Source organism: Oncorhynchus tshawytscha, unplaced genomic scaffold (assembly GCF_018296145.1).
Source record: "Oncorhynchus tshawytscha isolate Ot180627B unplaced genomic scaffold, Otsh_v2.0 Un_contig_1042_pilon_pilon, whole genome shotgun sequence".
Lineage (NCBI taxonomy): Eukaryota > Metazoa > Chordata > Actinopteri > Salmoniformes > Salmonidae > Oncorhynchus > Oncorhynchus tshawytscha.
The window spans coordinates 1-19,088 of NW_024607896.1; the positions used below are offsets into that span (position 1 = coordinate 1).

At 42.6% G+C, this 19,088-nt stretch overlaps 40 non-coding genes and 11 pseudogenes across 40 annotated transcripts; all 51 read right to left on the reverse strand.

The window, feature by feature from the left end:
• Positions 1 to 79: 79 nt before the first annotated feature.
• Positions 80 to 198, reverse strand: LOC121843064. Its single transcript, XR_006081400.1, has one exon. It is a non-coding gene; the product is annotated as a 5S ribosomal RNA (ribosomal RNA).
• Positions 199 to 458: 260 nt separating this feature from the next.
• Positions 459 to 577, reverse strand: LOC112257201. The gene has a single exon (XR_006081411.1). It is a non-coding gene; the product is annotated as a 5S ribosomal RNA (ribosomal RNA).
• Positions 578 to 836: 259 nt separating this feature from the next.
• Positions 837 to 955, reverse strand: LOC121843049 (annotated as a pseudogene).
• A 259-nt stretch (positions 956 to 1,214) lies between these two features.
• On the reverse strand, positions 1,215 to 1,333 carry LOC121843085. Its single transcript, XR_006081422.1, has one exon. It is a non-coding gene; the product is annotated as a 5S ribosomal RNA (ribosomal RNA).
• Positions 1,334 to 1,593: 260 nt separating this feature from the next.
• Positions 1,594 to 1,712, reverse strand: LOC121843096. The gene has a single exon (XR_006081433.1). It is a non-coding gene; the product is annotated as a 5S ribosomal RNA (ribosomal RNA).
• Positions 1,713 to 1,954: 242 nt separating this feature from the next.
• Positions 1,955 to 2,073, reverse strand: LOC121843002. The gene has a single exon (XR_006081359.1). It is a non-coding gene; the product is annotated as a 5S ribosomal RNA (ribosomal RNA).
• Positions 2,074 to 2,334: 261 nt separating this feature from the next.
• On the reverse strand, positions 2,335 to 2,453 carry LOC121843013. The gene has a single exon (XR_006081370.1). It is a non-coding gene; the product is annotated as a 5S ribosomal RNA (ribosomal RNA).
• Positions 2,454 to 2,713: 260 nt separating this feature from the next.
• Positions 2,714 to 2,832, reverse strand: LOC121843024. The gene has a single exon (XR_006081381.1). It is a non-coding gene; the product is annotated as a 5S ribosomal RNA (ribosomal RNA).
• Positions 2,833 to 3,092: 260 nt separating this feature from the next.
• On the reverse strand, positions 3,093 to 3,211 carry LOC121843035. The gene has a single exon (XR_006081392.1). It is a non-coding gene; the product is annotated as a 5S ribosomal RNA (ribosomal RNA).
• A 245-nt stretch (positions 3,212 to 3,456) lies between these two features.
• LOC121843046 lies at positions 3,457 to 3,575 on the reverse strand. The gene has a single exon (XR_006081394.1). It is a non-coding gene; the product is annotated as a 5S ribosomal RNA (ribosomal RNA).
• Positions 3,576 to 3,838: 263 nt separating this feature from the next.
• LOC121843057 lies at positions 3,839 to 3,957 on the reverse strand. The gene has a single exon (XR_006081395.1). It is a non-coding gene; the product is annotated as a 5S ribosomal RNA (ribosomal RNA).
• Positions 3,958 to 4,284: 327 nt separating this feature from the next.
• On the reverse strand, positions 4,285 to 4,403 carry LOC121843060. Its single transcript, XR_006081396.1, has one exon. It is a non-coding gene; the product is annotated as a 5S ribosomal RNA (ribosomal RNA).
• Positions 4,404 to 4,662: 259 nt separating this feature from the next.
• On the reverse strand, positions 4,663 to 4,781 carry LOC121843061. Its single transcript, XR_006081397.1, has one exon. It is a non-coding gene; the product is annotated as a 5S ribosomal RNA (ribosomal RNA).
• Positions 4,782 to 5,023: 242 nt separating this feature from the next.
• Positions 5,024 to 5,142, reverse strand: LOC121843043 (annotated as a pseudogene).
• Positions 5,143 to 5,403: 261 nt separating this feature from the next.
• LOC121843062 lies at positions 5,404 to 5,522 on the reverse strand. The gene has a single exon (XR_006081398.1). It is a non-coding gene; the product is annotated as a 5S ribosomal RNA (ribosomal RNA).
• Positions 5,523 to 5,776: 254 nt separating this feature from the next.
• Positions 5,777 to 5,895, reverse strand: LOC121843063. The gene has a single exon (XR_006081399.1). It is a non-coding gene; the product is annotated as a 5S ribosomal RNA (ribosomal RNA).
• A 258-nt stretch (positions 5,896 to 6,153) lies between these two features.
• Positions 6,154 to 6,272, reverse strand: LOC121843065. The gene has a single exon (XR_006081401.1). It is a non-coding gene; the product is annotated as a 5S ribosomal RNA (ribosomal RNA).
• Positions 6,273 to 6,514: 242 nt separating this feature from the next.
• Positions 6,515 to 6,631, reverse strand: LOC121843055 (annotated as a pseudogene).
• Positions 6,632 to 6,892: 261 nt separating this feature from the next.
• Positions 6,893 to 7,011, reverse strand: LOC121843066. Its single transcript, XR_006081402.1, has one exon. It is a non-coding gene; the product is annotated as a 5S ribosomal RNA (ribosomal RNA).
• A 218-nt stretch (positions 7,012 to 7,229) lies between these two features.
• Positions 7,230 to 7,348, reverse strand: LOC121843067. The gene has a single exon (XR_006081403.1). It is a non-coding gene; the product is annotated as a 5S ribosomal RNA (ribosomal RNA).
• Positions 7,349 to 7,609: 261 nt separating this feature from the next.
• LOC121843068 lies at positions 7,610 to 7,728 on the reverse strand. The gene has a single exon (XR_006081404.1). It is a non-coding gene; the product is annotated as a 5S ribosomal RNA (ribosomal RNA).
• A 260-nt stretch (positions 7,729 to 7,988) lies between these two features.
• Positions 7,989 to 8,106, reverse strand: LOC121843039 (annotated as a pseudogene).
• Positions 8,107 to 8,367: 261 nt separating this feature from the next.
• Positions 8,368 to 8,486, reverse strand: LOC121843069. Its single transcript, XR_006081405.1, has one exon. It is a non-coding gene; the product is annotated as a 5S ribosomal RNA (ribosomal RNA).
• Positions 8,487 to 8,749: 263 nt separating this feature from the next.
• LOC121843070 lies at positions 8,750 to 8,868 on the reverse strand. Its single transcript, XR_006081406.1, has one exon. It is a non-coding gene; the product is annotated as a 5S ribosomal RNA (ribosomal RNA).
• Positions 8,869 to 9,119: 251 nt separating this feature from the next.
• LOC121843042 lies at positions 9,120 to 9,238 on the reverse strand (annotated as a pseudogene).
• Positions 9,239 to 9,496: 258 nt separating this feature from the next.
• Positions 9,497 to 9,615, reverse strand: LOC121843071. Its single transcript, XR_006081407.1, has one exon. It is a non-coding gene; the product is annotated as a 5S ribosomal RNA (ribosomal RNA).
• A 260-nt stretch (positions 9,616 to 9,875) lies between these two features.
• On the reverse strand, positions 9,876 to 9,994 carry LOC121843072. Its single transcript, XR_006081408.1, has one exon. It is a non-coding gene; the product is annotated as a 5S ribosomal RNA (ribosomal RNA).
• A 260-nt stretch (positions 9,995 to 10,254) lies between these two features.
• Positions 10,255 to 10,373, reverse strand: LOC121843073. Its single transcript, XR_006081409.1, has one exon. It is a non-coding gene; the product is annotated as a 5S ribosomal RNA (ribosomal RNA).
• Positions 10,374 to 10,634: 261 nt separating this feature from the next.
• On the reverse strand, positions 10,635 to 10,753 carry LOC121843074. The gene has a single exon (XR_006081410.1). It is a non-coding gene; the product is annotated as a 5S ribosomal RNA (ribosomal RNA).
• Positions 10,754 to 11,014: 261 nt separating this feature from the next.
• LOC121843075 lies at positions 11,015 to 11,133 on the reverse strand. The gene has a single exon (XR_006081412.1). It is a non-coding gene; the product is annotated as a 5S ribosomal RNA (ribosomal RNA).
• Positions 11,134 to 11,404: 271 nt separating this feature from the next.
• LOC121843076 lies at positions 11,405 to 11,523 on the reverse strand. Its single transcript, XR_006081413.1, has one exon. It is a non-coding gene; the product is annotated as a 5S ribosomal RNA (ribosomal RNA).
• A 333-nt stretch (positions 11,524 to 11,856) lies between these two features.
• On the reverse strand, positions 11,857 to 11,975 carry LOC121843077. Its single transcript, XR_006081414.1, has one exon. It is a non-coding gene; the product is annotated as a 5S ribosomal RNA (ribosomal RNA).
• A 250-nt stretch (positions 11,976 to 12,225) lies between these two features.
• Positions 12,226 to 12,344, reverse strand: LOC121843078. The gene has a single exon (XR_006081415.1). It is a non-coding gene; the product is annotated as a 5S ribosomal RNA (ribosomal RNA).
• A 282-nt stretch (positions 12,345 to 12,626) lies between these two features.
• Positions 12,627 to 12,745, reverse strand: LOC121843079. Its single transcript, XR_006081416.1, has one exon. It is a non-coding gene; the product is annotated as a 5S ribosomal RNA (ribosomal RNA).
• A 260-nt stretch (positions 12,746 to 13,005) lies between these two features.
• On the reverse strand, positions 13,006 to 13,124 carry LOC121842996. The gene has a single exon (XR_006081353.1). It is a non-coding gene; the product is annotated as a 5S ribosomal RNA (ribosomal RNA).
• A 264-nt stretch (positions 13,125 to 13,388) lies between these two features.
• On the reverse strand, positions 13,389 to 13,507 carry LOC121843080. Its single transcript, XR_006081417.1, has one exon. It is a non-coding gene; the product is annotated as a 5S ribosomal RNA (ribosomal RNA).
• A 260-nt stretch (positions 13,508 to 13,767) lies between these two features.
• LOC121843081 lies at positions 13,768 to 13,886 on the reverse strand. The gene has a single exon (XR_006081418.1). It is a non-coding gene; the product is annotated as a 5S ribosomal RNA (ribosomal RNA).
• Positions 13,887 to 14,145: 259 nt separating this feature from the next.
• Positions 14,146 to 14,264, reverse strand: LOC121843082. Its single transcript, XR_006081419.1, has one exon. It is a non-coding gene; the product is annotated as a 5S ribosomal RNA (ribosomal RNA).
• Positions 14,265 to 14,524: 260 nt separating this feature from the next.
• Positions 14,525 to 14,643, reverse strand: LOC121843083. Its single transcript, XR_006081420.1, has one exon. It is a non-coding gene; the product is annotated as a 5S ribosomal RNA (ribosomal RNA).
• A 273-nt stretch (positions 14,644 to 14,916) lies between these two features.
• Positions 14,917 to 15,035, reverse strand: LOC121843048 (annotated as a pseudogene).
• A 254-nt stretch (positions 15,036 to 15,289) lies between these two features.
• LOC121843084 lies at positions 15,290 to 15,408 on the reverse strand. The gene has a single exon (XR_006081421.1). It is a non-coding gene; the product is annotated as a 5S ribosomal RNA (ribosomal RNA).
• Positions 15,409 to 15,650: 242 nt separating this feature from the next.
• LOC121843037 lies at positions 15,651 to 15,769 on the reverse strand (annotated as a pseudogene).
• Positions 15,770 to 16,013: 244 nt separating this feature from the next.
• On the reverse strand, positions 16,014 to 16,132 carry LOC121843086. The gene has a single exon (XR_006081423.1). It is a non-coding gene; the product is annotated as a 5S ribosomal RNA (ribosomal RNA).
• A 259-nt stretch (positions 16,133 to 16,391) lies between these two features.
• On the reverse strand, positions 16,392 to 16,500 carry LOC121843058 (annotated as a pseudogene).
• Positions 16,501 to 16,742: 242 nt separating this feature from the next.
• On the reverse strand, positions 16,743 to 16,861 carry LOC121843040 (annotated as a pseudogene).
• Positions 16,862 to 17,121: 260 nt separating this feature from the next.
• Positions 17,122 to 17,240, reverse strand: LOC121843087. The gene has a single exon (XR_006081424.1). It is a non-coding gene; the product is annotated as a 5S ribosomal RNA (ribosomal RNA).
• A 242-nt stretch (positions 17,241 to 17,482) lies between these two features.
• Positions 17,483 to 17,601, reverse strand: LOC121843088. The gene has a single exon (XR_006081425.1). It is a non-coding gene; the product is annotated as a 5S ribosomal RNA (ribosomal RNA).
• Positions 17,602 to 17,861: 260 nt separating this feature from the next.
• On the reverse strand, positions 17,862 to 17,980 carry LOC121843089. The gene has a single exon (XR_006081426.1). It is a non-coding gene; the product is annotated as a 5S ribosomal RNA (ribosomal RNA).
• Positions 17,981 to 18,221: 241 nt separating this feature from the next.
• On the reverse strand, positions 18,222 to 18,345 carry LOC121843054 (annotated as a pseudogene).
• Positions 18,346 to 18,587: 242 nt separating this feature from the next.
• On the reverse strand, positions 18,588 to 18,706 carry LOC121843090. The gene has a single exon (XR_006081427.1). It is a non-coding gene; the product is annotated as a 5S ribosomal RNA (ribosomal RNA).
• Positions 18,707 to 18,967: 261 nt separating this feature from the next.
• Positions 18,968 to 19,086, reverse strand: LOC121843038 (annotated as a pseudogene).
• Between the last annotated feature and the right edge of the window lie 2 nt (positions 19,087 to 19,088).

Consider the following 19,088-nt stretch of genomic DNA (forward strand, 5'->3'; position numbering starts at 1 on the left):
ACTTATTTCAAAGCAAGGGCACATATTTCAGCCTTGTGGGAATAAACGGACAAAGAGTTGTCCACAAGGCAGTGACAAAAGCTTACAGCACCTGGTATTCCCAGGAAGTCTCCCATCCAAGTACTAACCAGGCCCGACCCTGCTTAGCTTCCGAGATCAGACGAGATCAGGCGTACTCAGGCCGGTGTGGTCGTAAGCGAGAAACTATCTCTTGGTGCACTATGTAAAGTGAAAGTGAGTCTGATTAACAGCTGTTGCATTTTCACCATTTAGATAAGCATCTTTGTGTCACTCAAAAAGTGGAAGAAATTGCATATACTGCAGCCATAATTTGTAGCACAGATTGTTGGATGAAATACAAACTAAACTTGCTTACTTATTTCAAAGCAAGGGCACATATTTCAGCCTTGTGGGAAAAAACGGACAAAGAGTTGAAATTCCACAAGGCAGTGACAAAAAGCTTACAGCACCTGGTATTCCCAGGAAGTCTCCCATCCAAGTACTAACCAGGCCCGACCCTGCTTAGCTTCCGAGATCAGACGAGATCAGGCGTACTCAGGCCGGTGTGGTCGTAAGCGAGAAACTATCTCTTGGTGCACTATGTAAAGTGAAAGTGAGTCTGATTAACAGCTGTTGCATTTTCACCATTTAGATAAGCATCTTTGTGTCACTCAAAAAGTGGAAGAAATTGCATATACTGCAGCCATAATTTGTAGCACAGATTGTTGGATGAAATACAAACTAAACTTGCTTACTTATTTCAAAGCAAGGGCACATATTTCAGCCTTGTGGGAAATAAACGGACAAAGAGTTGAAATTCCACAAGGCAGTGACAAAAGCTACAGCACCTGGTATTCCCAGGAAGTCTCCCATCCAAGTACTAACCAGGCCCGACCCTGCTTAGCTTCCGAGATCAGACGAGATCAGGCGTACTCAGGCCGGTGTGGTCGTAAGCGAGAAACTATCTCTTGGTGCACTATGTAAAGTGAAAGTGAGTCTGATTAACAGCTGTTGCATTTTCACCATTTAGATAAGCATCTTTGTGTCACTCAAAAAGTGGAAGAAATTGCATATACTGCAGCCATAATTTGTAGCACAGATTGTTGGATGAAATACAAACTAAACTTGCTTACTTATTTCAAAGCAAGGGCACATATTTCAGCCTTGTGGAAAAAACGGACAAAGAGTTGAAATTCCACAAGGCAGTGACAAAAAGCTTACAGCACCTGGTATTCCCAGGAAGTCTCCCATCCAAGTACTAACCAGGCCCGACCCTGCTTAGCTTCCGAGATCAGACGAGATCAGGCGTACTCAGGCCGGTGTGGTCGTAAGCGAGAAACTATCTCTTGGTGCACTATGTAAAGTGAAAGTGAGTCTGATTAACAGCTGTTGCATTTTCACCATTTAGATAAGCATCTTTGTGTCACTCAAAAAGTGGAAGAAATTGCATATACTGCAGCCATAATTTGTAGCACAGATTGTTGGATGAAATACAAACTAAACTTGCTTACTTATTTCAAAGCAAGGGCACATATTTCAGCCTTGTGGGAATAAACGGACAAAGAGTTGAAATTCCACAAGGCAGTGACAAAAAGCTTACAGCACCTGGTATTCCCAGGAAGTCTCCCATCCAAGTACTAACCAGGCCCGACCCTGCTTAGCTTCCGAGATCAGACGAGATCAGGCGTACTCAGGCCGGTGTGGTCGTAAGCGAGAAACTATCTCTTGGTGCACTATGTAAAGTGAAAGTGAGTCTGATTAACAGCTGTTGCATTTTCACCATTTAGATAAGCATCTTTGTGTCACTCAAAAAGTGGAAGAAATTGCATATACTGCAGCCATAATTTGTAGCACAGATTGTTGGATGAAATACAAACTAAACTTGCTTACTTATTTCAAAGCAAGGGCACATATTTCAGCCTTGTGGGAAAAAACGGACAAAGAGTTGACAAAAAGCTTACAGCACCTGGTATTCCCAGGAAGTCTCCCATCCAAGTACTAACCAGGCCCGACCCTGCTTAGCTTCCGAGATCAGACGAGATCAGGCGTACTCAGGCCGGTGTGGTCGTAAGCGAGAAACTATCTCTTGGTGCACTATGTAAAGTGAAAGTGAGTCTGATTAACAGCTGTTGCATTTTCACCATTTAGATAAGCATCTTTGTGTCACTCAAAAAGTGGAAGAAATTGCATATACTGCAGCCATAATTTGTAGCACAGATTGTTGGATGAAATACAAACTAAACTTGCTTACTTATTTCAAAGCAAGGGCACATATTTCAGCCTTGTGGGAAATAAACGGACAAAGAGTTGAAATTCCACAAGGCAGTGACAAAAAGCTTACAGCACCTGGTATTCCCAGGAAGTCTCCCATCCAAGTACTAACCAGGCCCGACCCTGCTTAGCTTCCGAGATCAGACGAGATCAGGCGTACTCAGGCCGGTGTGGTCGTAAGCGAGAAACTATCTCTTGGTGCACTATGTAAAGTGAAAGTGAGTCTGATTAACAGCTGTTGCATTTTCACCATTTAGATAAGCATCTTTGTGTCACTCAAAAAGTGGAAGAAATTGCATATACTGCAGCCATAATTTGTAGCACAGATTGTTGGATGAAATACAAACTAAACTTGCTTACTTATTTCAAAGCAAGGGCACATATTTCAGCCTTGTGGGAAATAAACGGACAAAGAGTTGAAATTCCACAAGGCAGTGACAAAAGCTTACAGCACCTGGTATTCCCAGGAAGTCTCCCATCCAAGTACTAACCAGGCCCGACCCTGCTTAGCTTCCGAGATCAGACGAGATCAGGCGTACTCAGGCCGGTGTGGTCGTAAGCGAGAAACTATCTCTTGGTGCACTATGTAAAGTGAAAGTGAGTCTGATTAACAGCTGTTGCATTTTCACCATTTAGATAAGCATCTTTGTGTCACTCAAAAAGTGGAAGAAATTGCATATACTGCAGCCATAATTTGTAGCACAGATTGTTGGATGAAATACAAACTAAACTTGCTTACTTATTTCAAAGCAAGGGCACATATTTCAGCCTTGTGGAAATAAACGGACAAAGAGTTGAAATTCCACAAGGCAGTGACAAAAAGCTTACAGCACCTGGTATTCCCAGGAAGTCTCCCATCCAAGTACTAACCAGGCCCGACCCTGCTTAGCTTCCGAGATCAGACGAGATCAGGCGTACTCAGGCCGGTGTGGTCGTAAGCGAGAAACTACCTCTTGGTGCACTATGTAAAGTGAAAGTGAGTCTGATTAACAGCTGTTGCATTTTCACCATTTAGATAAGCATCTTTGTGTCACTCAAAAAGTGGAAGAAATTGCATATACTGCAGCCATAATTTGTAGCACAGATTGTTGGATGAAATACAAACTAAACTTGCTTACTTATTTCAAAGCAAGGGCACATATTTCAGCCTTGTGGGAAAAAACGGACAAAGAGTTGAGTTGAAAAAGCTTACAGCACCTGGTATTCCCAGGAAGTCTCCCATCCAAGTACTAACCAGGCCCGACCCTGCTTAGCTTCCGAGATCAGACGAGATCAGGCGTACTCAGGCCGGTGTGGTCGTAAGCGAGAAACTATATCTTGGTGCACTATGTAAAGTGAAAGTGAGTCTGATTAACAGCTGTTGCATTTTCACCATTTAGATAAGCATCTTTGTGTCACTCAAAAAAAAGTGGAAGAAATTGCATATACTGCAGCCATAATTTGTAGCACAGATTGTTGGATGAAATACAAACTAAACTTGCTTACTTATTTCAAAGCAAGGGCACATATTTCAGCCTTGTGGGAAATAAACGGACAAAGAGTTGAAATTCCACAAGGCAGTGACAAAAGCTTACAGCACCTGGTATTCCCAGGAAGTCTCCCATCCAAGTACTAACCAGGCCCGACCCTGCTTAGCTTCCGAGATCAGACGAGATCAGGCGTACTCAGGCCGGTGTGGTCGTAAGCGAGAAACTATCTCTTGGTGCACTATGTAAAGTGAAAGTGAGTCTGATTAACAGCTGTTGCATTTTCACCATTTAGATAAGCATCTTTGTGTCACTCAAAAAGTGGAAGAAATTGCATATACTGCAGCCAGCCATAATTAGCACAGATTGTTGGATGAAATACAAACTAAACTTGCTTACTTATTTCAAAGCAAGGGCACATATTTCAGCCTTGTGGGAATAAACGGACAAAGAGTTGAAATTCCACAAATTTCAAACAAGGGCACATATTTCAGCCTTGTGGGAATAAACGGACAAAGAGTTGAAATTCCACAAGGCAGTGACAAAAAGCTTACAGCACCTGGTATTCCCAGGAAGTCTCCCATCCAAGTACTAACCAGGCCCGACCCTGCTTAGCTTCCGAGATCAGACGAGATCAGGCGTACTCAGGCCGGTGTGGTCGTAAGCGAGAAACTATCTCTTGGTGCACTATGTAAAGTGAAAGTGAGTCTGATTAACAGCTGTTGCATTTTCACCATTTAGATAAGCATCTTTGTGTCACTCAAAAAGTGGAAGAAATTGCATATACTGCAGCCATAATTTGTAGCACAGATTGTTGGATGAAATACAAACTAAACTTGCTTACTTATTTCAAAGCAAGGGCACATATTTCAGCCTTGTGGAAATAAACGGACAAAAGTTGAAATTCCACAAGGCAGTGACAAAAAGCTTACAGCACCTGGTATTCCCAGGAAGTCTCCCATCCAAGTACTAACCAGGCCCGACCCTGCTTAGCTTCCGAGATCAGACGAGATCAGGCGTACTCAGGCCGGTGTGGTCGTAAGCGAGAAACTATCTCTTGGTGCACTATGTAAAGTGAAAGTGAGTCTGATTAACAGCTGTTGCATTTTCACCATTTAGATAAGCATCTTTGTGTCACTCAAAAAGTGGAAGAAATTGCATATACTGCAGCCATAATTTGTAGCACAGATTGTTGGATGAAATACAAACTAACCTTGCTTACTTATTTCAAAGCAAGGGCACATATTTCAGCCTTGTGGGAAAAAACGGACAAAGAGTTGACAAAAAGCTTACAGCACCTGGTATTCCCAGGTAGTCTCCCATCCAAGTACCAACCAGGCCCGACCCTGCTTAGCTTCCGAGATCAGACGAGATCAGGCGTACTCAGGCCGGTGTGGTCGTAAGCGAGAAATTATCTCTTGGTGCACTATGTAAAGTGAAAGTGAGTCTGATTAACAGCTGTTGCATTTTCACCATTTAGATAAGCATCTTTGTGTCACTCAAAAAGTGGAAGAAATTGCATATACTGCAGCCATAATTTGTAGCACAGATTGTTGGATGAAATACAAACTAAACTTGCTTACTTATTTCAAAGCAAGGGCACATATTTCAGCCTTGTGGGAAATAAACGGACAAAGAGTTGAAATTCCACAAGGCAGTGACAAAAAGCTTACAGCACCTGGTATTCCCAGGAAGTCTCCCATCCAAGTACTAACCAGGCCCGACCCTGCTTAGCTTCCGAGATCAGACGAGATCAGGCGTACTCAGGCCGGTGTGGTCGTAAGCGAGAAACTATCTCTTGGTGCACTATGTAAAGTGAAAGGAGTCTGATTAACAGCTGTTGCATTTTCACCATTTAGATAAGCATCTTTGTGTCACTCAAAAAGTGGAAGAAATTGCATATACTGCAGCCATAATTTGTAGCACAGATTGTTGGATGAAATACAAACTAAACTTGCTTACTTATTTCAAAGCAAGGGCACATATTTCAGCCTTGTGGGAAAAAACGGACAAAAGTTGAAATTCCACAAGTTGACAAAAGCTTACAGCACCTGGTATTCCCAGGAAGTCTCCCATCCAAGTACTAACCAGGCCCGACCCTGCTTAGCTTCCGAGATCAGACGAGATCAGGCGTACTCAGGCCGGTGTGGTCGTAAGCGAGAAACTATCTCTTGGTGCACTATGTAAAGTGAAAGTGAGTCTGATTAACAGCTGTTGCATTTTCACCATTTAGATAAGCATCTTTGTGTCACTCAAAAAGTGGAAGAAATTGCATATACTGCAGCCATAATTTGTAGCACAGATTGTTGGATGAAATAAACTAAACTTGCTTACTTATTTCAAAGCAAGGGCACATATTTCAGCCTTGTGGAAATAAACGGACAAAGAGTTGAAATTCCACAAGGCAGTGACAAAAAGCTTACAGCACCTGGTATTCCCAGGAAGTCTCCCATCCAAGTACTAACCAGGCCCGACCCTGCTTAGCTTCCGAGATCAGACGAGATCAGGCGTACTCAGGCCGGTGTGGTCGTAAGCGAGAAACTATCTCTTGGTGCACTATGTAAAGTGAAAGTGAGTCTGATTAACAGCTGTTGCATTTTCACCATTTAGATAAGCATCTTTGTGTCACTCAAAAAGTGGAAGAAATTGCATATACTGCAGCCATAATTTGTAGCACAGATTGTTGGATGAAATACAAACTAAACTTGCTTACTTATTTCAAAGCAAGGGCACATATTTCAGCCTTGTGGGAATAAACGGACAAAGAGTTGACAAAAAGCTTACAGCACCTGGTATCCAGGAAGTCTCCCATCCAAGTACTAACCAGGCCCGACCCTGCTTAGCTTCCGAGATCAGACGAGATCAGGCGTACTCAGGCCGGTGTGGTCGTAAGCGAGAAACTATCTCTTGGTGCACTATGTAAAGTGAAAGTGAGTCTGATTAACAGCTGTTGCATTTTCACCATTTAGATAAGCATCTTTGTGTCACTCAAAAAGTGGAAGAAATTGCATATACTGCAGCCATAATTTGTAGCACAGATTGTTGGATGAAATACAAACTAAACTTGCTTACTTATTTCAAAGCAAGGGCACATATTTCAGCCTTGTGGGAAATAAACGGACAAAGAGTTGAAATTCCACAAGGCAGTGACAAAAAGCTTACAGCACCTGGTATTCCCAGGAAGTCTCCCATCCAAGTACTAACCAGGCCCGACCCTGCTTAGCTTCCGAGATCAGACGAGATCAGGCGTACTCAGGCCGGTGTGGTCGTAAGCGAGAAACTAACTCTTGGTTCACTATGTAAAGTGAAAGTGAGTCTGATTAACAGCTGTTGCATTTTGTCACTCAAAAAGTGGAAGAAATTGCATATACTGCAGCCATAATTTGTAGCACAGATTGTTGGATGAAATACAAACTAAACTTGCTTACTTATTTCAAAGCAAGGGCACATATTTCAGCCTTGTGGGAAAAAACGGACAAAGAGTTGACAAAAAGCTTACAGCACCTGGTATTCCCAGGAAGTCTCCCATCCAAGTACTAACCAGGCCCGACCCTGCTTAGCTTCCGAGATCAGACGAGATCAGGCGTACTCAGGCCGGTGTGGTCGTAAGCGAGAAACTATCTCTTGGTGCACTATGTAAAGTGAAAGTGAGTCTGATTAACAGCTGTTGCATTTTCACCATTTAGATAAGCATCTTTGTGTCACTCAAAAAGTGGAAGAAATTGCATATACTGCAGCCATAATTTGTAGCACAGATTGTTGGATGAAATACAAACTAAACTTGCTTACTTATTTCAAAGCAAGGGCACATATTTCAGCCTTGTGGGAAATAAACGGACAAAGAGTTGAAATTCCACAAGGCAGTGACAAAAAGCTTACAGCACCTGGTATTCCCAGGAAGTCTCCCATCCAAGTACTAACCAGGCCCGACCCTGCTTAGCTTCCGAGATCAGACGAGATCAGGCGTACTCAGGCCGGTGTGGTCGTAAGCGAGAAACTATCTCTTGGTGCACTATGTAAAGTGAAAGTGAGTCTGATTAACAGCTGTTGCATTTTCACCATTTAGATAAGCATCTTTGTGTCACTCAAAAAGTGGAAGAAATTGCATATACTGCAGCCATAATTTGTAGCACAGATTGTTGGATGAAATACAAACTAAACTTGCTTACTTATTTCAAAGCAAGGGCACATATTTCAGCCTTGTGGAAATAAACGGACAAAGAGTTGAAATTCCACAAGGCAGTGACAAAAAGCTTACAGCACCTGGGTTCCCAGGAAGTCTCCCATCCAAGTACTAACCAGGCCCGACCCTGCTTAGCTTCCGAGATCAGACGAGATCAGGCGTACTCAGGCCGGTGTGGTCGTAAGCGAGAAACTACCTCTTGGTGCACTATGTAAAGTGAAAGTGAGTCTGATTAACAGCTGTTGCATTTTCACCATTTAGATAAGCATCTTTGTGTCACTCAAAAAGTGGAAGAAATTGCATATACTGCAGCCATAATTTGTAGCACAGATTGTTGGATGAAATACAAACTAAACTTGCTTACTTATTTCAAAGCAAGGGCACATATTTCAGCCTTGTGGGAAATAAACGGACAAAGAGTTGAAATTCCACAAGGCAGTGACAAAAAGCTTACAGCACCTGGTATTCCCAGGAAGTCTCCCATCCAAGTACTAACCAGGCCCGACCCTGCTTAGCTTCCGAGATCAGACGAGATCAGGCGTACTCAGGCCGGTGTGGTCGTAAGCGAGAAACTATCTCTTGGTGCACTATGTAAAGTGAAAGTGAGTCTGATTAACAGCTGTTGCATTTTCACCATTTAGATAAGCATCTTTTTGTGTCACTCAAAAAGTGGAAGAAATTGCATATACTGCAGCCATAATTTGTAGCACAGATTGTTGGATGAAATACAAACTAAACTTGCTTACTTATTTCAAAGCAAGGGCACATATTTCAGCCTTGTGGGAAATAAACGGACAAAGAGTTGAAATTCCACAAGGCAGTGACAAAAAGCTTACAGCACCTGGTATTCCCAGGAAGTCTCCCATCCAAGTACTAACCAGGCCCGACCCTGCTTAGCTTCCGAGATCAGACGAGATCAGGCGTACTCAGGCCGGTGTGGTCGTAAGCGAGAAACTATCTCTTGGTGCACTATGTAAAGTGAAAGTGAGTCTGATTAACAGCTGTTGCATTTTCACCATTTAGATAAGCATCTTTGTGTCACTCAAAAAGTGGAAGAAATTGCATATACTGCAGCCATAATTTGTAGCACAGATTGTTGGATGAAATACAAACTAAACTTGCTTACTTATTTCAAAGCAAGGGCACATATTTCAGCCTTGTGGGAAATAAACGGACAAAAGTTGAAAGCAGTGACAAAAAGCTTACAGCACCTGGTATTCCCAGGAAGTCTCCCATCCAAGTACTAACCAGGCCCGACCCTGCTTAGCTTCCGAGATCAGACGAGATCAGGCGTACTCAGGCCGGTGTGGTCGTAAGAGAAACTATCTCTTGGTGCACTATGTAAAGTGAAAGTGAGTCTGATTAACAGCTGTTGCATTTTCACCATTTAGATAAGCATCTTTGTGTCACTCAAAAAGTGGAAGAAATTGCATATACTGCAGCCATAATTTGTAGCACAGATTGTTGGATGAAATACAAACTAAACTTGCTTACTTATTTCAAAGCAAGGGCACATATTTCAGCCTTGTGGGAATAAACGGACAAAGAGTTGAAATTCCACAAGGCAGTGACAAAAAGCTTACAGCACCTGGTATTCCCAGGAAGTCTCCCATCCAAGTACTAACCAGGCCCGACCCTGCTTAGCTTCCGAGATCAGACGAGATCAGGCGTACTCAGGCCGGTGTGGTCGTAAGCGAGAAACTATCTCTTGGTGCACTATGTAAAGTGAAAGTGAGTCTGATTAACAGCTGTTGCATTTTCACCATTTAGATAAGCATCTTTGTGTCACTCAAAAAGTGGAAGAAATTGCATATACTGCAGCCATAATTTGTAGCACAGATTGTTGGATGAAATACAAACTAAACTTGCTTACTTATTTCAAAGCAAGGGCACATATTTCAGCCTTGTGGAAATAAACGGACAAAGAGTTGAAATTCCACAAGGCAGTGACAAAAAGCTTACAGCACCTGGTATTCCCAGGAAGTCTCCCATCCAAGTACTAACCAGGCCCGACCCTGCTTAGCTTCCGAGATCAGACGAGATCAGGCGTACTCAGGCCGGTGTGGTCGTAAGCGAGAAACTATCTCTTGGTGCACTATGTAAAGTGAAAGTGAGTCTGATTAACAGCTGTTGCATTTTCACCATTTAGATAAGCATCTTTGTGTCACTCAAAAAGTGGAAGAAATTGCATATACTGCAGCCATAATTTGTAGCACAGATTGTTGGATGAAATACAAACTAAACTTGCTTACTTATTTCAAAGCAAGGGCACATATTTCAGCCTTGTGGGAATAAACGGACAAAGAGTTGAAATTCCACAAGGCAGTGACAAAAAGCTTACAGCACCTGGTATTCCCAGGAAGTCTCCCATCCAAGTACTAACCAGGCCCGACCCTGCTTAGCTTCCGAGATCAGACGAGATCAGGCGTACTCAGGCCGGTGTGGTCGTAAGCGAGAAACTATCTCTTGGTGCACTATGTAAAGTGAAAGTGAGTCTGATTAACAGCTGTTGCATTTTCACCATTTAGATAAGCATCTTTGTGTCACTCAAAAAGTGGAAGAAATTGCATATACTGCAGCCATAATTTGTAGCACAGATTGTTGGATGAAATACAAACTAAACTTGCTTACTTATTTCAAAGCAAGGGCACATATTTCAGCCTTGTGGGAAATAAACGGACAAAGAGTTGAAATTCCACAAGGCAGTGACAAAAAGCTTACAGCACCTGGTATTCCCAGGAAGTCTCCCATCCAAGTACTAACCAGGCCCGACCCTGCTTAGCTTCCGAGATCAGACGAGATCAGGCGTACTCAGGCCGGTGTGGTCGTAAGCGAGAAACTATCTCTTGGTGCACTATGTAAAGTGAAAGTGAGTCTGATTAACAGCTGTTGCATTTTCACCATTTAGATAAGCATCTTTGTGTCACTCAAAAAGTGGAAGAAATTGCATATACTGCAGCCATAATTTGTAGCACAGATTGTTGGATGAAATACAAACTAAACTTGCTTACTTATTTCAAAGCAAGGGCACATATTTCAGCCTTGTGGGAAATAAACGGACAAAGAGTTGAAATTCCACAAGGCAGTGACAAAAAGCTTACAGCACCTGGTATTCCCAGGAAGTCTCCCATCCAAGTACTAACCAGGCCCGACCCTGCTTAGCTTCCGAGATCAGACGAGATCAGGCGTACTCAGGCCGGTGTGGTCGTAAGCGAGAAACTATCTCTTGGTGCACTATGTAAAGTGAAAGTGAGTCTGATTAACAGCTGTTGCATTTTCACCATTTAGATAAGCATCTTTGTGTCACTCAAAAAGTGGAAGAAAGTGGAAGAAATTGCATATACTGCAGCCATAATTTGTAGCACAGATTGTTGGATGAAATACAAACTAAACTTGCTTACTTATTTCAAAGCAAGGGCACATATTTCAGCCTTGTGGGAAATAAACGGACAAAGAGTTGAAATTCCACAAGGCAGTGACAAAAAGCTTACAGCACCTGGTATTCCCAGGAAGTCTCCCATCCAAGTACTAACCAGGCCCGACCCTGCTTAGCTTCCGAGATCAGACGAGATCAGGCGTACTCAGGCCGGTGTGGTCGTAAGCGAGAAACTATCTCTTGGTGCACTATGTAAAGTGAAAGTGAGTCTGATTAACAGCTGTTGCATTTTCACCATTTAGATAAGCATCTTTGTGTCACTCAAAAAGTGGAAGAAATTGCATATACTGCAGCCATAATTTGTAGCACAGATTGTTGGATGAAATACAAACTAAACTTGCTTACTTATTTCAAAGCAAGGGCACATATTTCAGCCTTGTAAAAGATTGTTTGAAATACAAACTAAACTTGCTTACTTATTTCAAAGCAAGGGCACATATTTCAGCCTTGTGGGAAATAAACGGACAAAGAGTTGAAATTCCACAAAAGCAGTGACAAAAAGCTTACAGCACCTGGTATTCCCAGGAAGTCTCCCATCCAAGTACTAACCAGGCCCGACCCTGCTTAGCTTCCGAGATCAGACGAGATCAGGCGTACTCAGGCCGGTGTGGTCGTAAGCGAGAAACTATCTCTTGGTGCACTATGTAAAGTGAAAGTGAGTCTGATTAACAGCTGTTGCATTTTCACCATTTAGATAAGCATCTTTGTGTCACTCAAAAAGTGGAAGAAATTGCATATACTGCAGCCATAATTTGTAGCACAGATTGTTGGATGAAATACAAACTAAACTTGCTTACTTATTTCAAAGCAAGGGCACATATTTCAGCCTTGTGGGAAATAAACGGACAAAGAGTTGAGGCAGTGACAAAAGCTTACAGCACCTGGTATTCCCAGGAAGTCTCCCATCCAAGTACTAACCAGGCCCGACCCTGCTTAGCTTCCGAGATCAGACGAGATCAGGCGTACTCAGGCCGGTGTGGTCGTAAGCGAGAAACTATCTCTTGGTGCACTATGTAAAGTGAAAGTGAGTCTGATTAACAGCTGTTGCATTTTCACCATTTAGATAAGCATCTTTGTGTCACTCAAAAAGTGGAAGAAATTGCATATACTGCAGGAAGAAATTGCATATACTGCAGCCATAATTTGTAGCACAGATTGTTGGATGAAATACAAACTAAACTTGCTTACTTATTTCAAAGCAAGGGCACATATTTCAGCCTTGTGGGAATAAACGGACAAAGAGTTGAAATTCCACAAGGCAGTGACAAAAAGCTTACAGCACCTGGTATTCCCAGGAAGTCTCCCATCCAAGTACTAACCAGGCCCGACCCTGCTTAGCTTCCGAGATCAGACGAGATCAGGCGTACTCAGGCCGGTGTGGTCGTAAGCGAGAAACTATCTCTTGGTGCACTATGTAAAGTGAAAGTGAGTCTGATTAACAGCTGTTGCATTTTCACCATTTAGATAAGCATCTTTGTGTCACTCAAAAAGTGGAAGAAATTGCATATACTGCAGCCATAATTTGTAGCACAGATTGTTGGATGAAATACAAACTAAACTTGCTTACTTATTTCAAAGCAAGGGCACATATTTCAGCCTTGTGGAAATAAACGGACAAAGAGTTGAAATTCCACAAGGCAGTGACAAAAAGCTTACAGCACCTGGTATTCCCAGGAAGTCTCCCATCCAAGTACTAACCAGGCCCGAACCTGCTTAGCTTCCGAGATCAGACGAGATCAGGCGTACTCAGGCCGGTGTGGTCGTAAGCGAGAAACTATCTCTTGGTGCACTATGTAAAGTGAAAGTGAGTCTGATTAACAGCTGTTGCATTTTCACCATTTAGATAAGCATCTTTGTGTCACTCAAAAAGTGGAAGAAATTGCATATACTGCAGCCATAATTTGTAGCACAGATTGTTGGATGAAAATACAACAAACTAAACTTGCTTACTTATTTAAACTTGCTTACTTATTTCAAAGCAAGGGCACATATTTCAGCCTTGTGGGAATAAACGGACAAAGAGTTGACAAAAAGCTTACAGCACCTGGTATTCCCAGGAAGTCTCCCATCCAAGTACTAACCAGGCCCGACCCTGCTTAGCTTCCGAGATCAGACGAGATCAGGCGTACTCAGGCCGGTGTGGTCGTAAGCGAGAAACTATCTCTTGGTGCACTATGTAAAGTGAAAGTGAGTCTGATTAACAGCTGTTGCATTTTCACCATTTAGATAAGCATCTTTGTGTCACTCAAAAAGTGGAAGAAATTGCATATACTGCAGCCATAATTTGTAGCACAGATTGTTGGATGAAATACAAACTAAACTTGCTTACTTATTTCAAAGCAAGGGCACATATTTCAGCCTTGTGGGAAATAAACGGACAAAGAGTTGAAATTCCACAAGGCAGTGACAAAAGCTTACAGCACCTGGTATTCCCAGGAAGTCTCCCATCCAAGTACTAACCAGGCCCGACCCTGCTTAGCTTCCGAGATCAGACGAGATCAGGCGTACTCAGGCCGGTGTGGTCGTAAGCGAGAAACTATCTCTTGGTGCACTATGTAAAGTGAAAGTGAGTCTGATTAACAGCTGTTGCATTTTCACCATTTAGATAAGCATCTTTGTGTCACTCAAAAAGTGGAAGAAATTGCATATACTGCAGCCATAATTTGTAGCACAGATTGTTGGATGAAATACAAACTAAACTTGCTTACTTATTTCAAAGCAAGGGCCATATTTCAGCCTTGTGGGAAAAAACGGACAAAGAGTTGAAATTCCACAAGGCAGTGACAAAAAGCTTACAGCACCTGGTATTCCCAGGAAGTCTCCCATCCAAGTACTAACCAGGCCCGACCCTGCTTAGCTTCCGAGATCAGACGAGATCAGGCGTACTCAGGCCGGTGTGGTCGTAAGCGAGAAACTATCTCTTGGTGCACTATGTAAAGTGAAAGTGAGTCTGATTAACAGCTGTTGCATTTTCACCATTTAGATAAGCATCTTTGTGTCACTCAAAAAGTGGAAGAAATTGCATATACTGCAGCCATAATTTGTAGCACAGATTGTTGGATGAAATACAAACTAAACTTGCTTACTTATTTCAAAGCAAGGGCACATATTTCAGCCTTGTGGAAATAAACGGACAAAGAGTTGAAATTCCACAAGGCAGTGACAAAAAGCTTACAGCACCTGGTATTCCCAGGAAGTCTCCCATCCAAGTACTAACCAGGCCCGACCCTGCTTAGCTTCCGAGATCAGACGAGATCAGGCGTACTCAGGCCGGTGTGGTCGTAAGCGAGAAACTATCTCTTGGTGCACTATGTAAAGTGAAAGTGAGTCTGATTAACAGCTGTTGCATTTTCACCATTTAGATAAGCATCTTTGTGTCACTCAAAAAGTGGAAGAAATTGCATATACTGCAGCCATAATTTGTAGCACAGATTGTTGGATGAAATACAAACTAAACTTGCTTACTTATTTCAAAGCAAGGGCACATATTTCAGCCTTGTGGGAATAAACGGACAAAAGTTGACAAAAAAGCTTACAGCACCTGGTATTCCCAGTGACAAAAAGTACAGCACCTGGTATTCCCAGGAAGTCTCCCATCCAAGTACTAACCAGGCCCGACCCTGCTTAGCTTCCGAGATCAGACGAGATCAGGCGTACTCAGGCCGGTGTGGTCGTAAGCGAGAAACTATCTCTTGGTGCACTATGTAAAGTGAAAGTGAGTCTGATTAACAGCTGTTGCATTTTCACCATTTAGATAAGCATCTTTGTGTCACTCAAAAAGTGGAAGAAATTGCATATACTGCAGCCATAATTTGTAGCACAGATTGTTGGATGAAATACAAACTAAACTTGCTTACTTATTTCAAAGCAAGGGCACATATTTCAGCCTTGTGGGAAATAAACGGACAAAGAGTTGACAAAGAGTTGACAAAAAGCTTACAGCACCTGGTATTCCCAGGAAGTCTCCCATCCAAGTACTAACCAGGCCCGACCCTGCTTAGCTTCCGAGATCAGACGAGATCAGGCGTACTCAGGCCGGTGTGGTCGTAAGCGAGAAACTATCTCTTGGTGCACTATGTAAAGTGAAAGTGAGTCTGATTAACAGCTGTTGCATTTTCACCATTTAGATAAGCATCTTTGTGTCACTCAAAAAGTGGAAGAAATTGCATATACTGCAGCCATAATTTGTAGCACAGATTGTTGGATGAAATACAAACTAAACTTGCTTACTTATTTCAAAGCAAGGGCACATATTTCAGCCTTGTGGGAAAAAACGGACAAAGAGTTGACAAAAGACTTACAGCACCTGGTATTCCCAGGAAGTCTCCCATCCAAGTACTAACCAGGCCCGACCCTGCTTAGCTTCCGAGATCAGACGAGATCAGGCGTACTCAGGCCGGTGTGGTCGTAAGCGAGAGAAACTATCTCTTGGTGCACTATGTAAAGTGAAAGTGAGTCTGATTAACAGCTGTTGCATTTTCACCATTTAGATAAGCATCTTTGTGTCACTCAAAAAGTGGAAGAAATTGCATATACTGCAGCCATAATTTGTAGCACAGATTGTTGGATGAAATACAAACTAAACTTGCTTACTTATTTCAAAGCAAGGGCACATATTTCAGCCTTGTGGGAAAAAACGGACAAAGAGTTGACAAAAAGCTTACAGCACCTGGTATTCCCAGGAAGTCTCCCATCCAAGTACTAACCAGGCCCGACCCTGCTTAGCTTCCGAGATCAGACGAGATCAGGCGTACTCAGGCCGGTGTGGTCGTAAGCGAGAAACTATCTCTTGGTGCACTATGTAAAGTGAAAGTGAGTCTGATTAACAGCTGTTGCATTTTCACCATTTAGATAAGCATCTTTGTGTCACTCAAAAGTGGAAGAAATTGCATATACTGCAGCCATAATTTGTAGCACAGATTGTTGGATGAAATACAAACTAACCTTGCTTACTTATTTCAAAGCAAGGGCACATATTTCAGCCTTGTGGGAATAAACGGACAAAGAGTTGAAATTCCACAAGGCAGTGACAAAAAGCTTACAGCACCTGGTATTCCCAGGAAGTCTCCCATCCAAGTACTAACCAGGCCCGACCCTGCTTAGCTTCCGAGATCAGATGTACTCAGGCCGGTGTGGTCGTAAGCGAGAAACTATCTCTTGGTGCACTATGTAAAGTGAAAGTGAGTCTGATTAACAGCTGTTGCATTTTCACCATTTAGATAAGCATCTTTGTGTCACTCAAAAAGTGGAAGAAATTGCATATACTGCAGCCATAATTTGTAGCACAGATTGTTGGATGAAATACAAACTAACCTTGCTTACTTATTTCAAAGCAAGGGCACATATTTCAGCCTTGTGGGAAAAAACGGACAAAGAGTTGAAAAAAAGCTTACAGCACCTGGTATTCCCAGGAAGTCTCCCATCCAAGTACTAACCAGGCCCGACCCTGCTTAGCTTCCGAGATCAGACGAGATCAGGCATACTCAGGCCGGTGTGGTCGTAAGCGAGAAACTATCTCTTGGTGCACTATGTAAAGTGAAAGTGAGTCTGATTAACAGCTGTTGCATTTTCACCATTTAGATAAGCATCTTTGTGTCACTCAAAAAGTGGAAGAAATTGCATATACTGCAGCCATAATTTGTAGCACAGATTGTTGGATGAAATACAAACTAAACTTGCTTACTTATTTCAAAGCAAGGGCACATATTTCAGCCTTGTGGGAATAAACGGACAAAGAGTTGAAATTCCACAAGGCAGTGACAAAAAGCTTACAGCACCTGGTATTCCCAGGAAGTCTCCCATCCAAGTACTAACCAGGCCCGACCCTGCTTAGCTTCCGAGATCAGACGAGATCAGGCGTACTCAGGCCGGTGTGGTCGTAAGCGAGAAACTATCTCTTGGTGCACTATGTAAAGTGAAAGTGAGTCTGATTAACAGCTGTTGCATTTTCACCATTTAGATAAGCATCTTTGTGTCACTCAAAAAGTGGAAGAAATTGCATATACTGCAGCCATAATTTGTAGCACAGATTGTTGGATGAAATACAAACTAAACTTGCTTACTTATTTCAAAGCAAGGGCACATATTTCAGCCTTGTGGGAAAAAACGGACAAAGAGTTGACAAAAAGCTTACAGCACCTGGTATTCCCAGGAAGTCTCCCATCCAAGTACTAACCAGGCCCGACCCTGCTTAGCTTCCGAGATCAGACGAGATCAGGCGTACTCAGGCCGGTGTGGTCGTAAGCGAGAAACTATCTCTTGGTGCACTATGTAAAGTGAAAGTGAGTCTGATTAACAGCTGTTGCATTTTCACCATTTAGATAAGCATCTTTGTGTCACTCAAAAAGTGGAAGAAATTGCATATACTGCAGCCATAATTTGTAGCACAGATTGTTGGATGAAATAAAACTAAACTTGCTTACTTATTTCAAAGCAAGGGCACATATTTCAGCCTTGTGGGAAATAAACGGACAAAGAGTTGAAATTCCACAAGGCAGTGACAAAAAGCTTACAGCACCTGGTATTCCCAGGAAGTCTCCCATCCAAGTACTAACCAGGCCCGACCCTGCTTAGCTTCCGAGATCAGACGAGATCAGGCGTACTCAGGCCGGTGTGGTCGTAAGCGAGAAACTATCTCTTGGTGCACTATGTAAAGTGAAAGTGAGTCTGATTAACAGCTGTTGCATTTTCACCATTTAGATAAGCATCTTTGTGTCACTCAAAAAGTGGAAGAAATTGCATATACTGCAGCCATAATTTGTAGCACAGATTGTTGGATGAAATACAAACTAAACTTGCTTACTTATTTCAAAGCAAGGGCACATATTTCAGCCTTGTGGGAAAAACGGACAAAGAGTTGACAAAAAGCTTACAGCACCTGGTATTCCCAGGAAATCTCCCATCCCATCCAAGTACTAACCAGGCCCGACCCTGCTTAGCTTCCGAGATCAGACGAGATCAGGCGTACTCAGGCCGGTGTGGTCGTAAGCGAGAAACTATCTCTTGGTGCACTATGTAAAGTGAAAGTGAGTCTGATTAACAGCTGTTGCATTTTCACCATTTAGATAAGCATCTTTGTGTCACTCAAAAAGTGGAAGAAATTGCATATACTGCAGCCATAATTTGTAGCACAGATTGTTGGATGAAATACAAACTAAACTTGCTTACTTATTTCAAAGCAAGGGCACATATTTCAGCCTTGTGGGAAAAAACGGACAAAGAGTTGACAAAAAGCTTACAGCACCTGGTATTCCCAGGAAGTCTCCCATCCAAGTACTAACCAGGCCCGACCCTGCTTAGCTTCCGAGATCAGACGAGATCAGGCGTACTCAGGCCGGTGTGGTCGTAAGCGAGAAACTATCTCTTGGTGCACTATGTAAAGTGAAAGTGAGTCTGATTAACAGCTGTTGCATTTTCACCATTTAGATAAGCATCTTTGTGTCACTCAAAAAGTGGAAGAAATTGCATATACTGCAGCCATAATTTGTAGCACAGATTGTTGGATGAAATACAAACTAAACTTGCTTACTTATTTCAAAGCAAGGGCACATATTTCAGCCTTGTGGGAAATAAACGGACAAAGAGTTGAAATTCCACAAGGCAGTGACAAAAAGCTTACAGCACCTGGTATTCCCAGGAAGTCTCCCATCCAAGTACTAACCAGGCCCGACCCTGCTTAGCTTCCGAGATCAGACGAGATCAGGCGTACTCAAGCCGGTGTGGTCGTAAGCGA